At 39.7% G+C, this 27,681-nt stretch overlaps 1 protein-coding gene across 3 annotated transcripts in view; it reads right to left on the reverse strand.

Annotated features, from left to right (window-relative positions):
• The window catches only part of TTC7A (tetratricopeptide repeat domain 7A), a 177,212-nt gene that overhangs the window by 63,327 nt on the left and 86,204 nt on the right, over nucleotides 1-27,681 (reverse strand). The gene's annotated exons all lie outside the window — the stretch shown is intronic.

A 27,681-nucleotide genomic window follows, 5' to 3' on the forward strand; every position in this document is an offset into this window, starting at 1 on the left:
AAAAAAAAAACCCCAAACATCATCAAAATGTAGCCCAACTGTATCAACTGCTATAGGCAAGTCTGCTCATGGCTGCTGCTAAAGTTTGACCTCACAGGACAAGACTTCAACTAAATTCCCCAGGTATAAACAGGCTAGGAAAGGAAGATCAAGATTCATAATCAAGGGAATTTATCCTTTAGTATTTTATATCCCTACTCTAGGTTTACCTTTGATTTTCCTGTTAATGATCTGAGCTAAACAAATGCTAATAACACATCCCCTGCTCTTAGAGATGCTGACCTCCTCACTGAAAGGAAGCGTCCTTATTAGGATTCAAGTAGTTATTTTGGGTCTAGATCCATAGACTGATCAAAAATTTTGCTGGGACAAAGAATATAACACTCTTAATAAAAATGGGACTGAATTCAAAGGAGTGGTTAGCAATGGAATCTGGCCAGTGATGCATACTGCTCCATATGCCTTAGTTAACTGGGCTCATAAAAACAGAGCTCGTTTTAATACAACAGAATACAGAATCTATCACTTAGGAGCAAGGAATATATATCACACTAGGAAGATGGGAGGTTATACCCTGGAGTGCAATAGCATTTATAACAGATACCTTCATGAACGTGAAGTTCCTGAACAACAATGCATTTAAGAGGTCAAGCAACCCTTAGCATCCATATACGGAAGCACAATCAAGTAGGAGCTGGAAGATGTGGTTATTCCTGTTCAAAGCATCAGCAAGACACTTATTGCAATCCTGTTTCTAGTTCTTGCTCTTTAACTCCAAAAGAAGACTAAAAATGGGATGAGGTTCACAAAGAGGTTATGCAAGTGATCTGAAAGCTAGAAAAATGTATTTCACCAGAGGCTTAAGAAGCAATTGGTTTAACTAAGAAGAAGCAAAGAAATTATTTTGCCCCAGCCTGCAAGCATCTACATGGAAAAGTATCTAATTGTGAGTCTTTGATCTCAAAGAAAAGGTATCAGAAAAATCTAAGCATTTGCTGGAAGCTGAAACTAGTCAAATGGAGATTTAAAAGTAAATGCAGACACATAACTATCAAAGAAAATAATCTTTGCAGCAACTATCTTGTGTGCACAGTAATTTCTGTAGTCTTTAAAGCCTTTTCAGGACGACAGGGTAACATCTGGAAAGGAATGGTAATGCAGAAGCTGTGGGTTTGATGCACAGGCTTGTGAGCAAGCTTTGGACTGTGCTGTGCAGAGGGGTGAGACTGCGTCATCCCCTTCCTTGTGGCAATTGCTCTATTACAAGTATTCTACTAGTCCAAAAAACAACCACACTGAACAATCTATGCTATTTTAAGCATACAGAGTATTTTTTAAACCACTACGAACTTTCAAAATGAAAGACTTTCTAAAGCACTGTATGACCCTCCTTGCAGGAGAGTGGTGGTCAAGGAGCCTGAGGCCTAGAGAACAGTCGTATTTACATCCCTGGGTAAATCCATGCTTTTGAACACTGTAAGATACCACTCTTAATATTAGTGAAATAGAAGAATATAGGAAAGAAGTATTCTTTAACAGTCAAACTACTATACAGGAGCGTTAAATTAAGGGTTCCTTCTCTCTTTCACATTAGTAGGGATATGGATGGCTTACTTATCATCAGGCAAGTAAAATTGCCACATAGTATATTTAAACATCGCAGTTAAACATTAAAAAGACAAACACATCAAATTTTTCCCCCATTACTCTGTGTTTACTGCTTACAGTGTGTATATGTCTACTTCTTTGGATGAAGATGCAATGTTCTCTCTCAGGAGAGAGAACTAGTGAAACATAGGAAAAAAGCAAACCTTAGAAAAATATAATGGAATCTCAGCACAGTATTATCAGTCATAAGGCACACAAGGTTTAAAAAAAAAAAATCATGCAACTTTAGCAACTGTCTCTGTGGTACAACACTACCAGATCTCAGAGATACCATGCACTGTTAGCTGTGGAATACTGCTACTCATGTTACTGTGTAATAATATAATACAATGAAGCAAATCAAAAGGCAAATAGAAAGAATATAAGTGGCAAAAGGAATCAAACCATACTGACAGCAGTAGTAAATAATGCAGTTAAACATGATCATTAAAAGGTGGAAACAATCAGTTAACTATGCTGTATGTATATATGCTGTTCGTATTTCTCAGCTTCTACTAAGTTTTGTCACAGCAAAAACATAAATAAAAATATAAGGAAAACACTGAAGTAGGTAACAGTATCACCCATCTCAAGCTTATAATTTTATTACTGAGATAGCACTCTTGCTACAAATAAATCTAATGGGTATCAGTGTCTTTGCACAACTCTCGGGCATAAATAAAAAATACATATACATAGATCTCACCTTATTATATTTTCTTAGTATCATTTTACTGTACTTTTGTATGATGCTCGTAATATTAATCAGAGCAGACTCTTTAAGAGATTCAACATATAAAAAAAGCCCTGAGACTATCAATACAGTAAGTAGTAATTGTGTTAGCCTCTGAAAATGAGAACAGAGTGATTTGGGCTAAAGCAAACATATACATTGCTACTGTGTAGGCATAAAAAAAGAGAGCAAAAAATCCACAAAACATTATTGTAATGGGTATAATTTCAGGAACTGTATCAATCGAAAGTAACCAGTGCTTACTCTTGATACTAGACTCTAAGCTCCCTCTCAGAAGATGTTTTCTTTTATCACATGTGGGGACAGTATGCAAAGGCTTCTATTCCCTGATGTAACGTCAGGTTACTGCCACAAGCAAACATACATATCTATCACAGTAACAAACTCCGGCAAATTAAAATCTGTATACAGTTGACTTTGCTGACATATGAAGCCCTGAAAATTCAAAATTATGTTTCCCAAGTATCAAAATTTCAGCAGCATGACATAGACATCACTATAATATGACACACATTGACAAAAACTAGGGTCTGGAATACTGGAAGACCTATGAAAATTTTCAGCAGCAAGCAAGCTACCTTGGTTGATTTCAGGAGGTATTCAACACCTGTCTTTGTAATGATTGATTACAGCTGCTGATACTCACCATGTTTCAAGGCCTGGCCAAATTCACCTACATAGCCTTCCTGAGAGTCTTCTAATTTTACACGGCTAAATGCTCAGCCTTTAAGTTCTTTAATATTACCCATGAAGAAAAGAGGCAGTTCCTTCCTACAACTGACAATCTAATTACTGAGGTTTAATATTTAATACTTACTATCAGGCAGGTTCACATGTGCATATGGTATACTATAAATGCTTATGAGCACATCTGTGGAAGAAATTGTAAATTGCTATGTTTAGTAATAATCTATTGACTACTTTATGGATGCTCTAGGACTACATAAAGATTTATTAATCAGTTAATTATTGGGACTTTTAAAAGCTGCTTTAAAATGGAGTTTTTACTGTCAAACGCAGCCCTTTAACTACACATTTACACAGCATCACAATGGGATCTCTGTGCCCTATCATCTGACAAGCAATAAATAATGCTAGTACTATTACAAACAATAACACATTCCACTAATTTCAAGGTTGAGAGACTAAGTTAGGAATAATGAGTATTATGTTGTTGTTTATCTATATGTTTTGCCATTCACTGGCTGCTTATAACCCCTCCAGCTTTTCAGCAGCTGCTCGAGGTTCTACGTGTCTTTGAGCTTTACCAGATCTGAGCCACCATTCCCCAAAGTCTTTCATTATTTACCCAGATTTGCTTACCTACACACACAGCTGCTAGGTTATTTTGGATTTGGAATTCAAAAGGCAACAAAACAAAACACTGAAACCAGCAGCAATATGTCCCAATTCACAGAGACAATTGTGTACATTAGCATGAAGATACTGAACTTTTGCAACTAGTATTTGTACTATGTTTCTTTCTTTGTTAAATGAGAGGATGCATGTGCACCTTTGTGTGTGTGTGTGTTTACAGACATTTGCCTGAAGAGAGAAACCAGAATCCTAGTCACAGCTCCGAGGACAGCAAATGCACTTTATCCAATGACTGACTGATGGGGTGTTCGAGCAGCATGCAAGTCCCACTGGACAGCAGAGGCCAGCTCACCCTCCTACTTCTTTGAAACCCAGATAAATACTCCACACCAGCTCCAATGAAAAGCAGGGGAACTCCATGACCTGGATGGGCAGACAGCCCAAGGATGCTCTCTGAGGAACTGGGAGGCACGAATTCAAACCCCAATGTTTTGATCACTGAACTCTTTAATTAATTTCTTCCCCTTTAAGGTAATGCTTGCAAAAGGAGGATACAGGTGGATACAAGACATAGACTGATCTAACAGAGCTGGAAAGAGGATGGAGGAGACAAGAATAATGATCAGAGTTTTGGAACGCTTTTGATACATGGAGATAGTAAGTAGACTTCTCAGCCTGGAAAAGAGGCTGAGAGAAGAGATGACAGATTTATAACATCATAGCATGAAGAAGATCAGAAAATCAGAGTAGTCTGTGTTATTTCAATGAAAGAAGGAATATCCAATAAAGTAATCAAGCAGTGGATTTAAAATGAGCAAATGAAGTGCTTTTTCATCCAATACAGAAGTGCAAAACCTACTGCTACAGGATGTTCTGGAGCAGACACATAAATAGGTTCAAAAAGGGATAAGATAAATTCATGGATGACATGCCCATCAAGGGCATTAAACACAACCTATTGCAACCTCTGGCTCCGAAGGCCTCTGAATCACTCAGCTGACAGAAGCAGGGAGGACATATGAGGAATAGGACCACCTTCCTGCCATGTTTCCACCTGCTTTTCCCTGTCTATTCACCAGAAGCCCTGCTGAAGCTGTTAGTTTGATCAAGAATGGCCACTCTTACACTTTGATACAGCAAAAATGATTGCAGTCCACATTCTTTTTATAACCCAGATTGTCTGGTCTTGTTTTATCTGCCAGTATAAGAAGACAGTGTGTCTGGAACTGTAGTATCTTCACAGCAAATTAGATGCTCAGTTTATCAGTTGCTGAGTTTAGCTTCAGTGGTGAGTCACCTATACAAGCCAATTAGTTAATGTATACTCTTTTTCATTAACCTTCCTAGAGGACCTGCTTAAGCCCTAGTCACACTTATCAATAAGAAAAAAGTTTGCAAAATTGGAAAACTGATTTTAATCTCCCGCATTTTTGTTGATAAAATCAACATCAAAGTCATCATCTTCTCAAATAACTCTGTGCTTCTCTCAGTCTCCTGACATTTAAGGGAACATTCTCTAGTTAAATTAATGCCAGCAACGCTTACTGCAACCTCTTTTTATAACTTCATGCTGTGCTATGTTATCTATCACTTTCCCTACAAAAATAAATTGATCATATACTTTTACAGACATACAATCCTTTTTTTCTTTTTTTTTTTTATGACTCCCTGCCCATTTACCCTCCAATATAAACAAAACATAAAACCAAGAAGCCTAGTAGCATGTCCAAAGAACTGTTGACTTCATTTTCCCAGCCCAGGAAAACTAGCAGACTCAGAGCTGACATCTCCTTTAGAAGAATGTCCTGCTCAGAGCCGTCTTGCATGACAAAAGCAATTCAGCTAATGTTGCTATGTGAACTATGGCTGCAACACCAAAGCACAAGGTGAGAACAGCTTCCAGAGAGACAGATTCTAGGCTATTTAGAAGTTTACATGATGAAGACAGTTTGCTAGGCCTAGCCTCATGACACAAAGGCACATAGAAGGTTCTTGCTCATAGAGTAGGAGGGAAACAGAAAGAGGTGGTAAGATTGCAGCCCAACCTATCAGAGACTGCACAGCAAAACCAAAGGAGCAGCCACTGGCACAGCTCAAGCTCTGGGTGGGTTTTTTTTGGACTGCCTCCTCCTGCAAGCTGCAGCTTGTGCCTGATGGCAGAAGGGCCTCCTGTCAGTCAGGTGAAGGTCCTGCCGATGAACTACGTTGCGTATCTTTGTATAGACCCAAATGTCACTTCCCAAGACAAACATGTCTGCAGCCAGTCCAGCAACCGCATGCCCCTATTTCAGCATTCAGGTCCATCAGATTCACTTGTGATACAGAGGGCAAATACACGTCAATGTTGATGTGGCCCATTCAGAAACTGCCACTTACATTTGAAGGAGGTCTTGTAAAAAAACGCTTTATCTGCCAGACCCAGGCAGGTTGTCACTCAAAGAAAAAACAACAGTTAATTAACAGTCTGTTGAAAGGAAAAGCATGCTGATTTACTGGGGAAAGAAATAAAAAACCCACTGAAAGTCCTCCTCGTCTTCACTTTTCTTCAGAATCAAGCCATATCTAGTCACACCCAAGAAAAAAAGACACACAAAAAAAAGGGTGATCAGAGTTATTGTCTCCTTTCCTTTTAGTTAGATCATTCATTTTGAATCCCAGACTTGTAGTATTTTGCTTTTTGTTAAGAATGTAGGAATCAAGCAAATTGTTAGCAGAGCTAATAAATCCCTTCTCTCACCCTGTTATGTAGGATCCTTTGGGTGATACACCTGAAAAAGAGTGAAAAGATTTTGTGCCATCACAAATCATACATATTTCAGGCCATATCTTACCTGAATAAAGAAAAAAATATTTCTTCACATTTTTTACAACAAAACCTGGGATAAAAGTTTCTGGTTTAGCTATGCAGAGTGTTTACATCAACTTTTTATATGTAATTCCCTCTGTATGGACAGTGTATTAGACCTTCCCGTGCAACACTTCAGAAGATGTTAAACTGAAGTTTGGTTTGCAAGCATCCCCCCAAATTGTTTTGTGAATTGTTTTTTTCTCAGACAGGCTCCAGTTACACAGAGTATTCCCCACTGCACTGGACAAGCACATTTGAAAACCAGGGCCAAGTCTCAAGCATCCAAGACTAGGAGCTTAGCGGTCTACCTTCTGTTAAATTTCAACCATGAATTTAGTAGGATTTCAATGCATAGTTTCTCCAGCATTTAAATTCAGGGGACTCTCTGGTGCAGTATTTCATTTGTGGGTGGAAATGGACACCTAAGTGACAAGGTGCAGAAGTTTGTGCAATCTCAGAGGTGTACTGGAAACTGTGGTCCACTGCATTTCACCTGTGGTGGCAGTGTGGTTAATACGCTATAGCTTGGGCTGGAGACATGGGAGAGCCATGCTCCATTTCTTGCTCTCACATCTCTTCTTGGCCACTCTTGGTCAAGTCACTTTTAGCTCCTTGTGTTTCAATTCTAACTGCAGAGCAGATTAACAGGGATGACATCTGCAAAGCATTTAGAGAACTAGGTTCTTCATCATCACCTTCCCCATATCCTTTATATTTAATCTCTTAATACTGGTGCTCTCAACTTCAGTCTTATTTGTGGACAGGAAGGAAAACAGGTTGCGTTCCTCTAACTGACATAACTTTCAAAAATATTTTTCTCATCTGTTGGGCCCAATTCTTCAGAATTTCATCCGATGTACCCCCAGGCAAATCCAGCCAGATCTGATTAAATAGGAATTAATCTGGAAGGGCAGATCTGAGAACTATCATGCTGTCACAACCACTGGAATAACTCCTGATTTACAGAAACGGAAAAGGAAACCAGGCCCAGTGTCTCTAATTGCTGTGCTGAGATCCTGCCAGACAAGAAAAGAGCATTAACAGGCCTAAACTGAAGTACCAAATATGCTGCCAATACTTCCTATCCCCAAAGACTGCAGAACTGGATGCTTCACTTACACTTCTAAACTGTTTTATTTTTCAGAAAAGCTTCTAGGACATGCAGTTTAGGCAGCTTTTAGAGGAAAGGATACCAGGACTCTGGCTAATAAAGTAACATTCAACATCAACCTCCAAGTTACCTCAATCTGCAACCAAGAACACACCTTCTATCTAGGAAGGTATGTCATACCTCCTAATTAACCTAGTGTTAAGGTAATAAAAAGCGATATTATGGTTGTCCAAATTATGCAACAAAATATAGTAAAGCAGGATCCTCCAGTTGCATTAATAACAGATTTCTACCCAGCTTGACACATATATGAAATCTTGTGTATTACTGATACTTGGAGTCAACAATCTGAAACTGCATCACACCCCTATGGTATTACTAAATCAGAACCACACAAAAATTGTTTTTGCTATAAAAACAATAGGCTTTGTGTGAAATAAGCTTTTCTTTTTCGAAATGCATTATGCAGTGTTGTTAAACTGACCTCACTCCATCATTTTAATTTGGGGCCATATAATTTACGCCACTTTGGCACTACTCCAGCAAAGCACTTATAGAGGTCTTCATCCTTAAGCATATGAGTAGCCCTGCTGAAGTCAACAAGAAGTCAATTATTCCTCTCCTTAAAGCTAAGCGTGTGCTTAAGAACCTTGGTAGATCCAGCTCTTCATGAGGAGAAGGATTATGAGAGTCTCTCCTAAGTGCTTAACTTTGCAGAGGACAAAGCGTAAACGTGAGTAATGCAAGAAGGCCACAGTCTACCCATATTTAGTGCTCTCTGTCTGCATGTCTCAGCAGAGGTAAAAAGATGAAAATCCATCTGCCAAATACCACTGAATTTCACTAGAGGATAGTGGTTCTGGGGCACGTGTGGGCATGTTTCAACCTATGTTCTGGCTAAGACAACCCACCATATACCTATGACAGTTCAGAGGCAGTGCTTTTTATAAGATGAGCTTGTTCAGTAAGATATGGAGGGGCAGGTCTCTATGCCAGCCTGAAAAAAAAATGGGGAAAGACATGCTTAAAAGGTTAAAAAAGTGACAGAAGTGAAGACAGACAAAAGCTCCTTCATTTCAGAAAAAAAACCCCACATAACCTAGAACAAACCTGTGTAAGTAGACAGAAAATTGCTGGCTTCACAAAAGAAAATCCTAGAGAAAGAAATGGTTATTGTGCTACCAGCAAGAATCATATTTGTCTAAGTCTGCAAAGCAAAACCATGACGTAATTGCAGTCCATGTTAGCACCAGCGCAGTAACAGCAGCAGGAAGACACAGGAACATGACCTTTAACACAGAGGCAGCAACCAGCCTACAGACCCGGGTCTACTTCAACAGACAGATGTGCTGAAGATCATGCTACTGCAGTTTCAATCCTTTGCTGGCATGATTAAGTCAATCTAACAAAACCTGTCCTTACCATTTGGCTCAACACAGCCCACTGACTTACAAAGATTAGACAAAATTGTATTCATGGTAGTGCTGGGTTGCTTTTTCACCACAGACAGTGTTTTTGGAGATGCACTAAATTTCCTTATAAAGTTCCTTTAGAGTTTCTCTTCATCCTGTACAAAGGTAATTGCAGGGTCAGGACTTGTGGCCCTTAATCCCCATCAGGTTTGAGACCATGCAGACTGGCTTTGGCAACCATGGCACTTTTTGTCACTTTGTTACCCTACCACACAGTACAAGTTCCTCACTGATCTCAGGCCAGTTGGTTGAACTGGTATCATGAAAGCTCTCCTTAACCATTACTCTGAGACAAAAATCAGGATATAACAGAAACAGCTCTGATTGTTTCCAGTCATATTGAAGGGTGTCACCATGATTTAAATACACTGGACGCACAGTCCACATGACTGTATTTTTTAATAAATTCAGTTTCTTTGATATATGTAGAGACACTTCTCAGAGTTAAGATATGTGTGCAGCCACTTAAGCATTTCAGCTTAAACTAAACATTCTTGGCACAAATATAATTAAACATAAAACAACTCTTTAGATTTTCTTCCGAAAAATTTCCCAACTATACACAGCAACCCAAGGATACTGCCTACTTACAGAACCCAGCTCCACAGCTTGCATCTTTGACTACTACTTCAGCACAAGGTTTTCCACTACTTCAGCACAAGGTTTTCCTAGCAGAGAGCTGTGCCCAGGTTCAGCTGAACACTAATACAATTCAGGATCTTGCAGGCCGTGTTATAAATGTGAAGCTTTATTTCTTAGACTTGCTGGAAGTTATAACTCCACTGTTGCACGTATGACTCCAGCAGGCACACCTTACACTGTACAAATAAGCTGAGTCAGTGCTCATGAATAACAAAGCGAAATCAGCAGTCTCTCAACCTGTCAGAAATACCTAACCAATTTCAATTAGAATTGCCAACAAAAAGTAAAAGCTTCACGAGAAAGGTGAGAAATACATGCATGGCTGAAAAAACAAAGAGGGAATTCATGGCAGACTGAGCCTAAAATCAGATTAATGGATTATTTTCCTGCAATATCTATTATAACCCCAATGTGACAGATCTTCCAGATGTGCTGAGAAAAGATGACACAATGTTACAGATCTCAAGCACTGCATGTGTGATTAAAGAAAATCCTTTGGGAAAACAGGCATAGTTATGAGATTTTAAATGTTTAAAACCAGCAGTATTTAGCCTTCTTTCAATAATAGCCTGAAAACACACCTCAGTATAAAACTGCAAATACAACTGAAATGCTTAACAGAATAAAACAGGCTTGACTACTGAGAACCAGGTCTCATTTATACAGTACAGTGCAGGTGGTAGGATTAGTGTTTTTTGGATTTACTTTTGGGTTCTTCACCCACAGATTACTGGAAGGCTTTTTTTTTTTTTTAAGAAACAGTACAGCACTTAGCAACCACTGACCTTTACATATTTTTAATGCCACAGTGATTTATAAAACTGAAATCTGTTCCAAAATTTAGAGCTAATAGCTGCAATGAAAGAGGTAAAAAACCCCTAAACTTTCAGGACCAGACAGTCAGCTGAAGGGAGTCAGCTCTGTTCAACTGAAATGAATGGATTTTTGTCTTTTTAAACTAGCTAGGGATCTGGCAGTCAAGCTTCAAAGTCAGAAAAGCTCAGGCAGGCTGTCTTCAACTCCTTAAAAATGAGCCCACATCAGATAAACAAAGAAATGAAGTGCAGGGTCAGTGCAGCTTGATCAGCCTGTACCAACTGACTTCCTACTTCATCCCTCTAAATAAACCATTCATTTGCAGATTTCTAGCCTGCAAATTAAAAAAAAAAAAAAAAGTAAAAAGTAGTTGCTTGAAACATTCCCAGTGACTCAGAGAAAAAAATACCTACAAACAAAATCAACCAAAAAACCCCTCTTCAGTTCTTCCATCAGGCTCCTGCGACTGAAAAAAAGAAATGACCAGAAGGTATGATGAATAGCAAGCCCCTGACTTTCATAGGGAAAAGCTTTATACTTTCCCTTCTCCTTTGTGGAGAGAAACTCTGTGTGGAAATGCCAGGCTCTGCGGGGCTGCCAGTTGTGCGGGGCTGCCGGCACGGATTGGCAGAGCAGCCCTGCAGCAGAGCTGCAAGGTGCCCAAGGTCAAACTCCGCATCTCGACACCTCAGCCAAGAAGGGGGACAGAAAGAGGCTCGGCTGAACTCCTTCACACCCAGCTCCTGCTGACAGAACACAATGAAATCCCTGTGTTTATTCTGTTCCACAGATCCTGTTAATTCAGTACAGAGCCCTCTGCAGAGTAAGAGATCAGAGCACACTAGCATAAATCAGAAGTGTGTATTTATAATCTCTGCCTTCTGATAAGTTAGCAGCATGTACCAGTTTTTCCTTGAAATAAGTCTGAAGGGAAGGAACAGATGTCAACCTGAAAGTGTAAGAGCATAACAATCCTGTCTTTTACCATTAGGCATAAAAACCACTTTGACTTTATGTATGCCTCTACTTTCCCTCTTAAAAGGCCATTGTGCAAGCCAGCTGTAATTCAGAGCACACAATCTAATTTCTATTTCCTTTCCTTTCTAAACCAATATATCCAACACACAAGTATAGTGTTCCTCTTCATTCCCACCACAATGAAGGCACTCTATTTGCACGATTATGTCCACACTTTTCCTGAAGTATCTTGCTGAAAGGATGTCCAAAGTCACTGTGCAAAACTCCTTACTCCAAGGCAACTGAAAGCGCTCAGGCTCTCTGTTGACCTGATTGGTAGTTTTGCCTCCAGAAGGCTTAACAGAGCCTGTCATTATGTATGTGATATATCCTACCATAATTAATTCCCTCAGGGAATGACATCCAGAGGAAGCAAACACACAGCATGCACCTGAAATCTGACATTTTGAGTCAGATTCCCAACACCAAGATGTATTCATGGAAGATCTCACATTTTTCTTTTCCTTGACATTACATACATGACAAAACCAAATCCTGTCATAAGGAGACAGATTTAAGAATTGTTGAAACATACAGATGAAAAATAAATCAGTGTTCTTTGTTCTTGAACAGGTTTGATTTAATTCATTAGAAACCCAGAAAGTGTTTAAAATAATCATGTGCCATTTAATGTTAGATGAAGTAATAGCTTCCTTCAGCCTTAGTGGTAAAGACACAGAGCTGTAATCCTTTTTCAAATAATTACCCTGTTCATCAGGCTTCAGCACAAGATGACTCCAGGCAGAAGAGAAATGGAGAGACTGGATATGAAAACTTGGTATATACACATACCAAGCTGAATGGTGATGAGACCACTTCGAAGGCGTTTGTCAAGTCACAGGCCTGAATTAGGCTAAAATTAGAACTGCAAGGGAAGGGCAAGAGCACACAAAAGTATCAAGTCCATCTACCATATAAAAGGGTCTTCAGAGGAAAAAAAAGTAGGGAGGCTGAGTAGGGATGCTGACTGGGTGAGGCAGCTCCTCAAAGCTACAGCAGTGAATTAATGCTTTCACACACATAACCTGTGGTTTTGACTCAACCACAAGCTGCTCCGTGTGGCTACCCAGTGAAAATCAGCTTGTAGAGAAGGGAAAGTTAGTGGCTGACATAAAGAGCTGGCACAGCTTACCGTTACCCCGCCTCAGGAGGCGGGTACGAATATTTCACTCGTGCAATTCCAGAATAGTGCAACTATATCCTTACTCAGGATAATCACAGTGTTTGCTACCCAGTGCTCAAGGAAATCCTGCATCAGCTTGCAGAAATAATTCTCTCCAACAGAAATGGCAACATAAAATCCAACATGCTGACTAAACAGTACTGCAAATTACATCCTTGAGGTCAATTCCTGTACAGAGTATTCACAACTGCAGTCAATAAGCTTCTTGGACATCTTTTTCCTGGAGGCCCTAGAGAAGTTAGTAAAAGCATGGATACATGAACTGCAGTGCACTTTTAGCATGAATGAGACAGAGAATGAATTAATTTGGAGAAACATCAGCTCTGCTGGAAGCTGACAGATTCCTTAATGCATCAGATTTGTGACTGCTTATGGCATGACTATTTTCCCTGTGTGTTTTTCTTCCACTTTGTTCCTTATTTATAATGTGGTTCAACAGTAGCTACATTTGGCAGATTTTATATATTGGATATATTTGGCCTTTCCATTAAATTTTCCCCAATCCCCTTCTCATCCCACTCTATGCCAAGATTGCAGCTCTATCTGTCAGGTTTCTCCAGCTATAAATTTATTTTGCAGGTACTATCTGCCTTTCAGTCAGCCTTAATGCAGAATTTTTAGTGTGATTCCAGTTACCCAAACAGTTTAATATCTCTACTGAAAACTGTAAATAACAATGTAATGTGTTTGGTTCACTCAAATCTGGTGAAGTCTGCTTCACTAAACCCTGCAGAGCCATGTATTCCAGACTGCCATCTCTTCTGAGCAGTCTGCTGTTTCCAATGGTTACAAATTCTGATATTTATATTCAGGATTACAACCAATGGACAACTGAAGGCTCAAGTACAAAAATACCACTTTTGTAAAGCCACTGCATCACAACAACCATAGCACATAAATTCCCAAGTCCATAAAAGCTATCATCTAGACACTGAAGTTGTAGAAAACATCATCTACTTGGTTTGCTCTGTAGTACAGTTCTGTAGGAGTTAACCCAGCAGAGACTATCCTTGGAAATGGATTAAACCACTGAAACATTTCACCTCTTGTGTAAGCTGTGTGTTCTCTCTTGTTAAACCAGCTAATCGCATTGACGAGGTAGCCTGGCGTGGCTTGGTACAGCTCTGCACCATGCGAACTGCTCCATCCTGACTTAAGATACTGTGCTTCACTGTGGGCAGCATCTGCAGCAGCAGATAGGAGCAGCTCTGTTCAGATATACCAGCCCTCTCCGCCTAAACTGTGTACCTGTGAGGCTCCTTGTGTACAAGAAAAGAAAACATAGCAGGGCACTGCTCTCATCCCTCCCTCTCCTCTCCCATGGGCTGCACCTCGGAACACACCCATGTGACAGATTTTTCTTTTGCTGCCATAAATAAAAGTTAGGCTGCAACTTACCTTGTCAAGTAAGTCAATTCCATGGTTTATGAGTGCTACTCAGGAAGCAGGCCTAAACTACAAGAGTGAAAGAAATAGTATGACTGCTCTGAGTTGTGTCGCTGCTTGGGCCCTCAGCCAATTTTTCTTAAGTTTTACAGCACAGATCAGTCCCCAAAGCACCCATGACTACTTCTTACGAGCATGGTGGACTGGTAGAAGGAGGAAGGGACAACCTTAGCAGCAGCAATTACGGCTGCATCTCAGGCCCCTGTATCCACGGAACTGAGCTATGCTGGCTGCTGTATTGCAATCTATTTTGAAGGCTAGTACCATCCTGAAGGGAACTGTGAGCTACGGTTCTGGGAATTTTGTTCTAGAGAATCCAAGGGATGAACCTGTCCAATCCACAAGCATTAGTCTGTGGACCACAAATCATGAGCACAGTTATGCAGGAGACACCATGAAGAAACTGCTACTCTTAAAGCTGCTATACAACAACACAAAGTTAAATGTTCTTGGGAAAACAACACAAAGTGACATGATGTAGAATGAAGCCTGAAACTTACTGCCTACATTAACTGATCCTATTATTAATTTATTAAAATGGAGAGAAAGGCAAAAGTTGAGTTTTTAATTAATAATCCTAACCAGAATTGTGCAGCAAAGATGGAAAACCCAGCTAGTTCGACTAATTTTAGAACGTTTCTATTATGGAATTTAGTGCTGTAGCTGATTTACCAGGAGTAAGAAAATCTTTCCAACCGTCAAATGAAAGAGATAGATTCAGTTATATCTGGCCAGCTTTTCCTAACATGTTGAACTAAATTGCTTTTATCTGGGTCTTTTTTACATTTGTCCCCTTAAGATTCATCCTTTTTAATACCTGTCCCTTGTTAGGCTCATTAATTTATTTTAAATTAAATGTAAAACCCAAGTTTTAATTAACTGAAGATATTAAGGAGCCTAACACATTTTTACATGAACACAGGTGTTAGCTCATTATATGGTTAAACTTCAGCTCTGGTCTCTACATTTTTCCTTTCTACAACCATCTCACCAACTTCAACTGGCAGATTATTCTTCCTAAATTCCTGGCCTCATCTGATACATGCTATTATTATTCCCTGTTAAACAGCTGTTCTACTCTTCCCCAATCACAGCTGCATTTCACTGGTGTACAAAGTGATTATAAAATGTTTTGATGCATCACAGTGCTGCTGGGAAGTTCAAACAGAGTATCACTGCAAGGAATCTGGGTCTCAAATGGTTTACTACAGTTATACACCATCTAGGGAACGTGCTTTTTGCTTCTTGTCTGCTGAGGGACAAACAGCATCCTACTATGCAGAAGAGGTGAACTACTAGATTTCCTGATTTGCAGGAACAGCCCCATAAAACCACATAAAAGCGTCAGATGGATTTTCTACCTTTCCACAAGTCCAAAGAATAGATTTTGGCTTTCACTCTGTTTTCCCTTCTATCTTCCACACCTTCATTTCCTTGCCTGGTGCTCTAAATACTTTGCCACCAAATGGGTAGAGAATTAGCAGGAGCAAGAAGCTGTTGCTTGAAAGAGGAAACACATGGAATGGGAGAATCCACTCCAGTGCAGTTTTATTGGAGGATTGTAATGTGAATTTATATCTCATCCATTTGAAGAGAAAGTTACTGAACTTTAGAAAAGGCAATTATTCACAGACAACAGAAGAGAGGGTCAGGGGTCCCTTTAAAAAATAGTGCTTTTTTAGCTTATGAAGCTGGGATAAGGAAACTCATACATAGACTGTCCAAATGCAGTCACAGCTTTGGTGAAACAGAGCCAGGGCCCAGTACTGTGTTTTCAGCTTGCTTCAGCAAATGCCTTGCTTCCTTTAAAAATGTCTTCCTGCTCCTCATAAAACATAGGTTTGGCAAAAGAAAAGCTCTCCACTGAAGTTTTATGAGACCTTTTTATTAATGGAATAATAATTCTTTCTGCCCTTATTTAACCAGGCTGTCACTTTCAGGTTAGGATTTCTGTGAAAACTTTAAAGAGGTGCAGTTCCCTGGTTTTCAAGGGATGTTGATTTCTGTGGGCCATGCTGAGACCCCAGCCTTCTACCGCACCTCCAGCGCATGCAGATTGGGTTAAGATGTGCTGATTACCACCTCCAGCATCCCTCATTACCTTCCTTACTCATTCTGCTATCACTTGTTACACATGCAAACAAGCATATAAGAAACAAGCAGTATGTATTTATATACCCTTCACTTAAAATGCCACAAACTGTCCCTTTCCAGGTGGTATGCAACTTCCTACAGATTTGCATCCTCTGCCCCTGTCCCTCACTGCAATCTGTCTCTGTTTCTCCCTGCCAGCCCTTCTGCCAGAGCCACCACCCTCGTGGCAGTGCTGCTGCCATGTCCTGCCATGTGTGCTCGCTGGCCCGCTGGCAGTGCCAACTCCGGCACAGCATGGCTCAGCTCAGCTCTGCCTGCCCTCTCCAGCCTCCTCTCAGCCAGGTGCTTTTAGGAAACTTGCAGAAACTTAATTATCTCCGGGACTTCTAACACTATCAAAACTTAAATTGGCCAAGATTTTCAGAAGTGCTCAAGGTATAAAAAGTTCAACTACATAATCCCTATTTCTTTAGGAAAACATGTTAAAAGAGCAGGAATATAGTTAGAACTTTTCCATTTGAAGGCAAAAGGAGCAAGTTCCTCCATAGGTTTCAAGCAAAAAACCCTCAACCCCACACCAAAAACAAACAAATGAAGATTTCTAAATATCTTTGAAAATACAGTAGTAGCTACTAAAATAGCATTGCACACAAACTTGATAAATAAGCATATTTCAGGGGCTGGATCAGAGATTGATGTCCTGCTCATTGGAAATATTCCTCCGCTAGCTAGAAACTTTGTTTTGTTACTATAGTTACTCTCACTACAAGTGGCCCTGACTAAGGCATGAGGTATTTGTTATATAAAACCTCGACGCAACTGCAGCCTTAAACTTCAGAAAGTACCAGCTCTATGCTCAGTCCCGCTTGCATATTCTATTCCAAGCTCAAACTCAGAATGCTTTCATGCCAATTAGGGCATACTCTTGAGCAACAGTTTAATGGCACTATTTAAGTGCTGAAAACATAATCAGCATTGTTCACAATACACACTAAAACCATGAAGGAATTTAGATGGACTGTGCACTGAGCAAGACAAGCAGTGACTTCTTCCCCAGACAATTTAGCTGTTAGCAGTGGCTGTCATGTACAAGAAAAACTGGCAAATGAGTTTAATAAAATTTGCTGAGAGGCCACTGAATTTGATGGTGAAAATGCTTCTAGCCAGTTAAAAGAGCACCACATAGAAAACACATATCTTGCAGCACTGTGATTTTTTGTTTTGTTACATTTTTATCTGCTTAGTTTGATAAAGTTTATCATCAGTAAGAAAAAAAAAATCCTCTATTCCTTGGCCTTTAATGTATTCTGGTTTCACAGATTTTTTTTTTTTCTTCTGGGGGATATTTTCAGCCAGACAAACTGCTATTATGCATAATCTTGGAAAAGTGGCTTATGAGATCCCCAGTGAAAACAGGGAGATGACAGGACCTCACTTTTTAAGGTAGTCATCTGATGCTGATACTCCAGTACTACATGCCAATCAGATTCAGGCCATCTACACCGTCCTCAGCTGTATTTTTTTTCCCCTACTTGGGTAGGGGAAAACAGTGTAGCTTTCCTTCTTTTCAGCTTGAAGTCTAGACACTAAGCTTTTTCTTAAAAGGCCAATAGTACAAAGAGAACCTGCTCACAAGCAAGGATAAGCACTTGCAAGTGCTGAGGTCAGAAAATATATCTGTTTGTACACTTGTTTTTCAGCACTAAGCACTGCTCAGGTTAGGGCCAAGCCAATGCCTAGGGATTTTTCTACAACAGCGCTGATACAGGGTTATCTAGTTAACTTTTGAAATGGCAGATGTAGCCATTTATGATACACAGTTTAAGCTTTAAGCAATCTGAATGCTGCAGAAGACTGAAAGGGTATCTTTCCCTTTCCTTTCCCTTCCTCCCTTGGTGCTGACACATTGTACTATTCTTAGTATGCAGAAATCAGTAGTGTTAATTTCGGAGTTCACACATCAGAGGAAGCATTTAGAATTTATTCATTCATTTGTGAGAACCTGTATATGGCTTTGTCCTTAATGATAGAGCAACACATTTTTTTTTTTTTTTAGCTGTGACATTATTTGCAACCAGTCTTACAGCTTATTAAAGCCTCATAAGCACTGAAGAGCAAATCTGCCCTACCCTGTAAGAAACATGATTTCCTTAAGGTACTGTTTGGATACAGAATTGCTTCATTGGTTCTTTCCAGTAATAACAGTGCTTGCAGTGTTAAAACCATGATTTTTGTCTCTCCCACATCTTGCAACTAATCCCAGCCTAATGGCTTAGTCTATGTAGGCAAATAATGACTACCTGCTGGAATACATAATTTGTGAGTGCTGCTTCTAGCTTTTCAATGGCACTGCAACTTTATACTGTGCTGTTGCTTATACCATTATAGAGAAAAAATAAATTATTGTTCAGCTAAGATACTGCTTACATTCAGAAGTCCCAGAATCAGGGTACATATTGCTATACCTTGTAAAATGAGATACTGCTCTGCCATGTGCAGGGGCCAGTTAGATGAGAAGTGGATACTGCTATATCTAAAACATAGTTTTTTGCATTAGAAGTTTGCAGGAGATCTAGAGGGAGAAATAAGCACAGTCTAAATTAATACCTGATGCATATCTGATTAAAAAAAACCAAACCATATTGCAAGGATTAGGTATGTTCTGAGCCAGTAAGGCATCTGGAGAAGTTATTTCATTCTTCTAAGACCAGTTTGACCTCTAGAACATCAAAAATCTGTACCAGAATTCTTTACATGCTTTCCAATGTTACTTCCACAGCTAATGAGCTGATTAAAATACCCCTGCAGCAGCTTATTTAGATACTGTCCTTCACAATATCATCATAGGGCTTCAATAATTAGTTAACATTGCAGAAGTTTAATATGCTTTATTTCTACATGCCCCAAAAATTTAACTGAAAGGATAAGTCAAGTCAAGCTTGATTTGCTCTCTTCCTTTCTATATCTATCTATATATATTAGTCAATCCTTTTTAAAACAATGAAGGCTTGACTCAGATGCATTTTGCCTCTGCATTTTTTTTTTTTTTAAATTATAAGAAATGTAATGGGTCTTTGCTCAAAAGCGGTTTTACATATGTGGGACAAAATATGACTACTAAAACTAAGAAATACACACTGTCTGGGGCGGCACAGAAAGAAGTAACACTAAAGACCATACTTATATTTCAGATGCAAGTTTTCGTGCCCTGCAAAACCACAGATACTGCACACAGCAGACACACACACACACACGGTCATCATTATCCTACAGGATCTCCCTTCCTCTTCCTCATAGACATTTTCCACAGGACTAAGCCCCTGCTATGCAAAACCTTGACGTTTGCAGGTGGCCAGAGAAGCACAAGGCAATTGCTCGTTGCCACTGAGAAAGAAGCAACATAACCTCAGAGTTGCTGGTAGAGCAGGCTTCAACCCCTATTGTATCTGAAAATTATCTGGTGTGAAGGCTACAAAGAGTGTGTATATATTCAATCTTTTTTATTATTTTTTTAAAGTGGACTTTAAAAATAAAACCTTTCTCCAGTTGGCATTTCCAAACAGAAAATGTGCAGCCTCTTGATTAAGATGTTACATAGCTTATACCCCTGGCAACAAAGGAGACTCAAAGTACTTCCATCTGCTTTAACACTAGATCAATAAACAAGAAAATGTACCATCCATTTTAGTTTCAGAAGAATGTTTCTAATTGAAAGATAATGTAGGATATGTATCCTAACTCCTACATGCATATATAAGAAAAAGCATAATTCACACAAGCACTTCAGATGCAAAAAAACCCTTCCAAATAATAAGCTCCCAATACTACCGTGCACAGCTCTGGACAAGTCTTTCTATAGAACAGGACTATAGCAGCAGCTCAGAAAGGCAGAGGAAGTCTCTGAGCTCTCCCTCTCCAAAGCCATTCCTTCCAGAGGTGTAGAAGTGCACAGATTAAAGCAATCCCAGGTAGATTAAAAATCCCCCAGGGGTGAGATCAGCACAGCTGGTTGGCAGTAGCATAGACTACCCCAAATGAACACTGGCTCCATGCCTCTTACCAGTGGCTTCCTGAGGTGCACGTTACTAGTAGCTTTGTTTCAAGCCAGTACATGGGACACCAAAGCCCTGGGGATTGCTCTGTCCATTAGCATGTGCTTAGAAAAATCTCTGATTCTTTTGCTCTCAGAGTCTCTGTCTGCTACCCAGTGCTATTTACCACCAATGCTTTGCCTGCCTTGCTGGCAGTTGCTGTAGCTTGATACATTGAGGTTAGTCAATGCCTAGCTGAAAAGCTGCTGTGCCGTTCAAGACAGTCCACGGGGTCCACAAGGCTCAAGAGTGCAAGCGCAAACAGCTGAGCAGTTTGTCCACACAGATCCACATCTCTATGGAGACTGCTACCAGCAGCCCAAGGAGCTGGGCTGACACTGGCCCAGACACAAGCACGCAAGCAGCAGCCCCAGCAGGGTGGACATACCCTTTGCAACTGGTGCTCCCTTGTATGCACCTGCTGTTTCTTGCTCCTGGTGAGGATGGTCTGGCAGCCAACATCTATTGGTTCTGCATCATTATTTGGCAGGGAGTGCTACCCCTCCTGGTGGGGCCACAGCCACTGGCATGCACATGCTGGGATGCAGAGATGCTGCACACTCCTCTCTTCACGTGCCATTTCTGCAATGCTGCGTCATGGGGGCCCCTCCAAGCACTTGTGCTGCAATGATCTGGGGAGGGCTGGAGAAGGCTCTAAAGATGATCCTCACGCTTGCATTGTATCCCTTTGTTTCATGTTGAGTTATGTCATTCCTACTTTGCTATATTGCACACTTAACCATTACTGACATTTATTAAGCCAAGTGAAAGATTTTTTTCCCTTTATGCCCCGACAGACCAAATGCCTAATTTTTGAGGAAGCAGACAAAATGACTGGTTGCTGAAACTTGTGAGGTGGGGGGCATGGCCTCCTCCTCCACTCAGTAGCATAGGTGCTTGCAGCTCACTTGCCCACTGACCATCTCTCCTGTTAGTTATACAGGAGTGGCATGCTACCCTCTCAGCTGGGTTCAGAACCCCACTGCACTACATACTCTACCAACAATGGAAAGACACTGACCTTGTCCTGAAAAAATACAAGAAAAACTACAAAATAATCTGAAGGCATTGCAAGTGCTCAGATAGTAGATGCAAATGGCTAGATTCCATGAGAGGAAAAAAAAAAAAAAAGAAAGATGTCAAGGAGTCTTTTCACTGTGAGTTTCAGTGCAACGGTTTACTGGTATGATCTTCATTTGAGGTGCTAGTTATCAGCCTCCTGCCACTTCTCCAGTTGATAGAGCCATATGGAGTAGAGGTCACTGCATTCATTTCCCAACCTGCTAGATCCTCAGAAGTTCACATTTCCAGCCACAGTGCTTAGAAACACACTTCTATGTCATACTTACATAGTTCTGGGTTGAACTGTCTGTTAGTGTACACTGAAAGAACTCTGCCAATAGCTGTGACGCTTGATTAGACCACTTAGCTCTCCATCCTCATGTTCACCTTTCCTCCTAAAATACAGTCTGATGACAAACTTACTCAACTACATACATAACAGAAAGCTTTAAGCCAAGGTAAAAATAAAGGAAAGAGTAAAATGATTCAACATTATCTGTTTTGTGTTGTAAAAATGTTAGCATATTGAGAAATATGTCTGGACATTTTTAAAAGGCATGTTGGTCATGCAGAATTTCTACATTACAGTCTCTCTCTCAATTATAACATCTCCATCCATCACTCACTAACAAAGACTAAAACATTAAGTGACATAAATACTGACTAATATCAAATAATACGATTGTGCCTGATTACGTACTTGGTTCTGCAGACATTAACAACAAAGACAACAGAAGTTGCATCTAAGGTGCAATTATTACCAGTGTTTCAGAGAGTGAAGAGCAAGGGCTTTCCCTGTTTTCAGAAGGTAAAAACCACATTTGGGGCTGAAAAATTACTATATTCTGTTTCTGTTCCCTGGTGCATTCTTCAGAAAGTCTGAATATATTTTCCTCCCTCTTTTTTTTAAGAAAATAATAAAACCAAAAATATTTTATGCTCTTCTCATTAGATAGGTCTGTATGTTTGACAGCACTTTCCACAGCATTCACCTTCACTACATGTACAAAGATGAAAAATAGCTAAGCAGGGCATTTTGTTTCCTCCTTTAACCATATAATGAAAGAGCCTTGAAGGAGTTCAGTTCGAGAAGGTTCTAACCATGTTTTCCAGCAGAACTGATGTCTGAAGCTGCTAATAAATGGTGGCACCCTATATACATGTGTAGCCCCACAGAAGGAAGGGCACAACAACACATTTCCCCTTGGTTCTCTTTTTGACTGCAGGCAGCAAGCATGCCTCAGGTCCTCCTTCTGACCTCCACGACCTGAGTGTACCTTGTAGTTCACAAAATTGTCTGGTAGAAACACAGGGATCCCAAGCACCAAGTCCCTCCCTACCTTGGGTAACCACCCCTACACGCACGTACTATGGCTACACTCCAGCCTGTGGAGTTCCTACTGGCAACTTGACTGTGCTGCCCAGATAATACACACATGCTATTTTTCAATACATTCTGGCATTCAACATAGACAGACAGGGCTACTAAACACTTCATTTGAATATAAAGCAGAACACCCTGCAGCTGTTCAAAAGAAAATGGCACTTAGCAGGGAGAAAAGTGTGTGTTGGGGGGACTAACTCACTGACATGGCAGATACATACAATACACTCAAGTGAGCCATCAGGAACCAAAAAGCATTCATTTCTCCATCCAGGTGAGAGAGTACTGGCAAGAAGTTAATCACATAAGATATAAACAAGTAGAGCAACACAGAACTGACATTTTGCTGTTTCAAAAAGCAGCTTGTGCTGCATGATCAAAGTTTATTCTATTAATACCTGACCCATCAATGAAACACAAATTTTAAAGATCAGCAAGTAACTTAACCATTTACTATTACCAAAATGGTTTGCTGGTTTCATTTTCTTCTGACTTATCAGTAGTCACCAAGCCTTAAATGTCATGTCAAAAACAAGCTAACAGCCCCAACAAACACACAGCAAGGATCTACAGGAAAACCCACAAAATCTGAGCTTGAAGTCTCAAACACAAAGTTACTGACAATTCCTTGTGGAACTTCATGTTTTATGCAAATGAATTGCTCTGAAGTACAGAACCTGTGAGTGGTAACTCTCTCATCTCAAATCAACCATGTTATTCCTGCATTTTGGGATTTATTATCAAATTTCTGAAGTGAAGCCTGTGCATTTGTAGAACTTGTGTCACCTCTCCAAAACCAGCATCTAGAAGCACTGCTGCTCACTATAATGGTCTTAAATGAATAGAGACAGTAGTCATTTACTCAGGTGGTAGAAAAAAAGTTAGTTAGTTATGAAAAATAATTGATTTTTCATCCAGAGGAAGGACTTGAACCATTGCTGCTAAAGTTAGAAAACTGCATAGCTGTTCCTTCTTTTCATACAATACTATGAAAGCAAGTCTGCAGTAGGTTTCCTCTCTGAGCTCTGTTTAACTCCTTTTATTCATATCCTGAACCCTGTGCTATGAGGGAATGGAATTCTCTCCAGGTACCACTGAATCCATCCATATAATTTTAAGATTAATAGGTATGTACACTAACACAAATCCATTGCTGGCACAAACAGACACGAACCAGCTAGGGGGATATTTCTTCCTGCTGCATTAAGATGGTAGATAGAAGGTTATCATACTCATCTGCTGCATTTTTGACTTAGATCAGACTGTGATACTTAGAAAGGGGTGCATTTAACTTTTGAGCCTGCCAAAATGGGAATCCAATCTTGGATACAGTAACTGAAGAATTCATTTGTTTCTTCATCATACAGGGTAATAAAAGAAGAAAAAAAAAAAAAAAAGCTAAAAAGTGTGGAAATAAATCCAAACAACTTAGAATTCATTTTGAAATTTTTTTTAGCTTTAGTTATCCCTGTTATCATTAATAAGAGTCAAGAGACTAGCTTAAAGCCTTCCCTTCATGTATTTGGCATACAGATACTCAGTATCATTACCAGTTCCACAGAGTATAGTCCTGATTATTGCAATGTATCACCAAGATTTTTTTAGGTTAGTTTAAAAAAAACCCAACAAGGGATCATGACATGCCAACAAAAGCAAATATTCATAGTTACTATAGCAAAAACCCCAGCTCAACCCTTCTAACTCCACTTGTTTAAGCAAATCACAAAAGCCTAATATATGCTTTGTATTCTTGTAGCAGAGTACTGTCATATCATCCAAGTACATATTTCCATTTTTTATTTCTTTGTATTATTGTCTGAGGCATCAATAGAGAGATAAAAACATTTGTGGGTCACCCTCAACAGCCAGGGTGTGAACATACCACTACAAGAAGTCAGCTTACAAAAGCTCCACCCTTAAGACTTTTGAATATACTATTTATAAAAGTTGTCTAGTATGATCAAATGCTACAGTCAAAATATTAATTTATTCCTGCTTTAGATCCTCAGGACTCATATCCTTGAGGAATTCGAACAAAAAAATATTCTGAGAACTTTAACAAGGTGTTTTATCACCATGTCCAGTTACAAGATGTACCAGGCTTCCTTGTCTCTTGATCAGCTGGAATCATATAAACAGACTGATCTGATTTGCTAAGGCCATACCTCTGAGTGAGGTCACCACCACTTTTGTGAGAAAAATGGTAAAACCATTCTACAGCATACATAATCATATTACTTGGGGGTGAAGTGGGAGGTACAACTATCTTGACACAAAAGTTGTAGTATGGACTAGACCTTTCACAAAGGTTAGCAAACTGTTGACTGAGACACAACTGACTCTTTATTCCCCATTAAGATTATAGGCAAGAAGACAGTTCTACTTTACAGCTTTCAACAATACTGCAGTACTCCACTACTGCCCATAAAGATATTGCTCAAAGAAGGCATGAGCTGTTTATTTTAAAGACACAAAAAATAGCTTGACAAGTAATGGAAAAAGAATCTGAATTGGAAATGCCAGTTTAATCATGCATTTTGAGATCCTGATTTTACATTAGGGTTTCTTTAAAGCACCTGGTAAATGACATTGCTTATATACCACAGAATAGCTCTCCCCACACTAAGTCTGCACCAGGCTACCACAAATAAATCTTGGCAGACCATTACTTCACACATCCTTAATGAAACAATGTAGTAGTGATGAAGTCAAGGACATTTGCTGTCAGTAAACCACTTCTAATCTAGAAGAGGACTTTGTATTTTGAGGGCTGGCTGTAGCAAAAAACCCCACTTCTGCTAAAACACCACCAAGACAACACACAGAGTTCCCCATGCAAAGTTTACTACTTTTTTTATCAATGGTCTCCCAGATGCACATTTAATATTTCTTGGCCTTCTGAGCTTTTTTTCCACTACATTTACAATAATTACTTCTGTGATAGCAAATATCTGGTTAGAACAAAAGAGTCTGCATTTGACAGCTACATTGCTCCGAAACACCAACCCACCTGCTTCTTTTTGAGTTTTTATGTGTAGAATAGCAGTGCTTCTCAAATTTTCTGTTGTTTCTCTTTAAAACTAGTTTTGAAACTCTGAAAGCAACAGAACAGTGACTTATAATTTAGGAAAACAGGAGTATTAGTAGGTATTCATTTAAGAGAGTTACAACTCCTGTGCCACACGCGGTACTGCTACAGATACAAAACATTATCCACCACACTGGACAGTGATTAGATGTTGTTGCATGTTAAGCCAGAACTGTGTCGTTCTAATTTAACGGGCAGACATCCATGAGACAAAAACCAAGCTGGCACACAGCAGAATAGGGTCTGATAAGCAGTCTAGGAGCAATTATAAAGCAATAGAGTATCCATAAAATTGATATCCTATTTCCAACCTCAGGCGAGGTACAGACCTTAATTTTTTTTCCCAGTGCTGGGAGCTAACCAATTAGAGCTAAAAGATGACCAGAGAACAAAACAGTCTCTGGAAGAGTGGGCAAGTCAGGAGGACAAAATCAATTTTACACAAGCAAAATGGGAAAGATGAAATATTATCAGCTGAAGATAAAGGCCATGTTGGACAGCTTCTGTGGTGGGTTCTGCAGGCTGCCAGACCTATGGGACTTCTGCATGGAACATTGTGAGGTGTGAATACAGGCTTTAAAGAGGGAAATAGTCTTCTTTTTAAATAAACAATTCATTATTTTTAGAAGATCACCTGGAGGGCAAGAGGGGTGCTCACTAGTATTATTTCTTCTGGGTAAAAGATCTATCCCTGAGAGAAGCCTGGGGAGGTAAACACAGCCAGACCCAGGTAGAATGCTGCCCAAAAGGCTGGCCATTGAGTTGGAAAAAAATTGAAGGAATACATCTTAAGAAAGGCTCACGATCAGCATCACTGACCTGGAGGGGAGATACCGGATGCTATCAGGAGTCTTCTCTCACAACTGTGCTGGAGACAGTACTTTGAAATATATACCAAAACCAACAGTTGGTACTGCATTCATTAACTTCTTTTAAAGCGTACCAACACTGACAGGATGTAAAAACACTAAGTTTTATGCTGGGCAGTCTGCCTTTGTAGGAGTCAGCAATTTTGGGGATGATACCTGCCATGTTGCTATTATTTCTGTCTTATACAGTCATGGCAAGGCAGTGCATTTGTTGTGATTCACTCCATCTTGCAATATAGCCAGCATAGCTAGCTCCCATTCTTCCTCTATCAAATCTTCTTCTGTCATTGCTTGAGAGTACATCCAAGTGCCCAAATTCAGTCATTCACTAACTGTAATTTAATGCATTTGTTACTATATGCTGCCTTTCAAACAGAAGTGATCTTCCTAAGTTCATGTTTCTGAACAATTTGTGCTTCTGAATATCCAGCTGTTCTTCACCATTTTCCTCCAGCAGGTTGACCCAAACCATTCCAGTTTCTCTCTCACTGTATTGACTGTTTAGTTTTCATATTCCTCCTCCCTATTCACCATACTGACCACTGAAACGTGAAGTAAATGTTTTAAGTTTAAACACTCCAACAAGGGGCTCTTCTAGACACATTTGTGTCAGTATTATGGGGTTCATGCCAAAGCATGCGGTATGTTAGCTGAGCAATGCAGTTTATTTACTCCAATTGCTTCAGCCACTAACCAACTACGTGACATCCTGAACAATTACTTCTTTAAAATATGTAACGGAAGAATTTAATACAAAAATAAAAACCAGGAACAAACTCATCTTAATTACATGCAGTCAGAGACTAACAAAACAGTATGAGATGTCCGTAGTTTGAGCAA

Source organism: Athene cunicularia (assembly GCF_003259725.1).
Source record: "Athene cunicularia isolate RWA chromosome 3 unlocalized genomic scaffold, athCun1 chr3_part1, whole genome shotgun sequence".
NCBI lineage: Eukaryota > Metazoa > Chordata > Aves > Strigiformes > Strigidae > Athene > Athene cunicularia.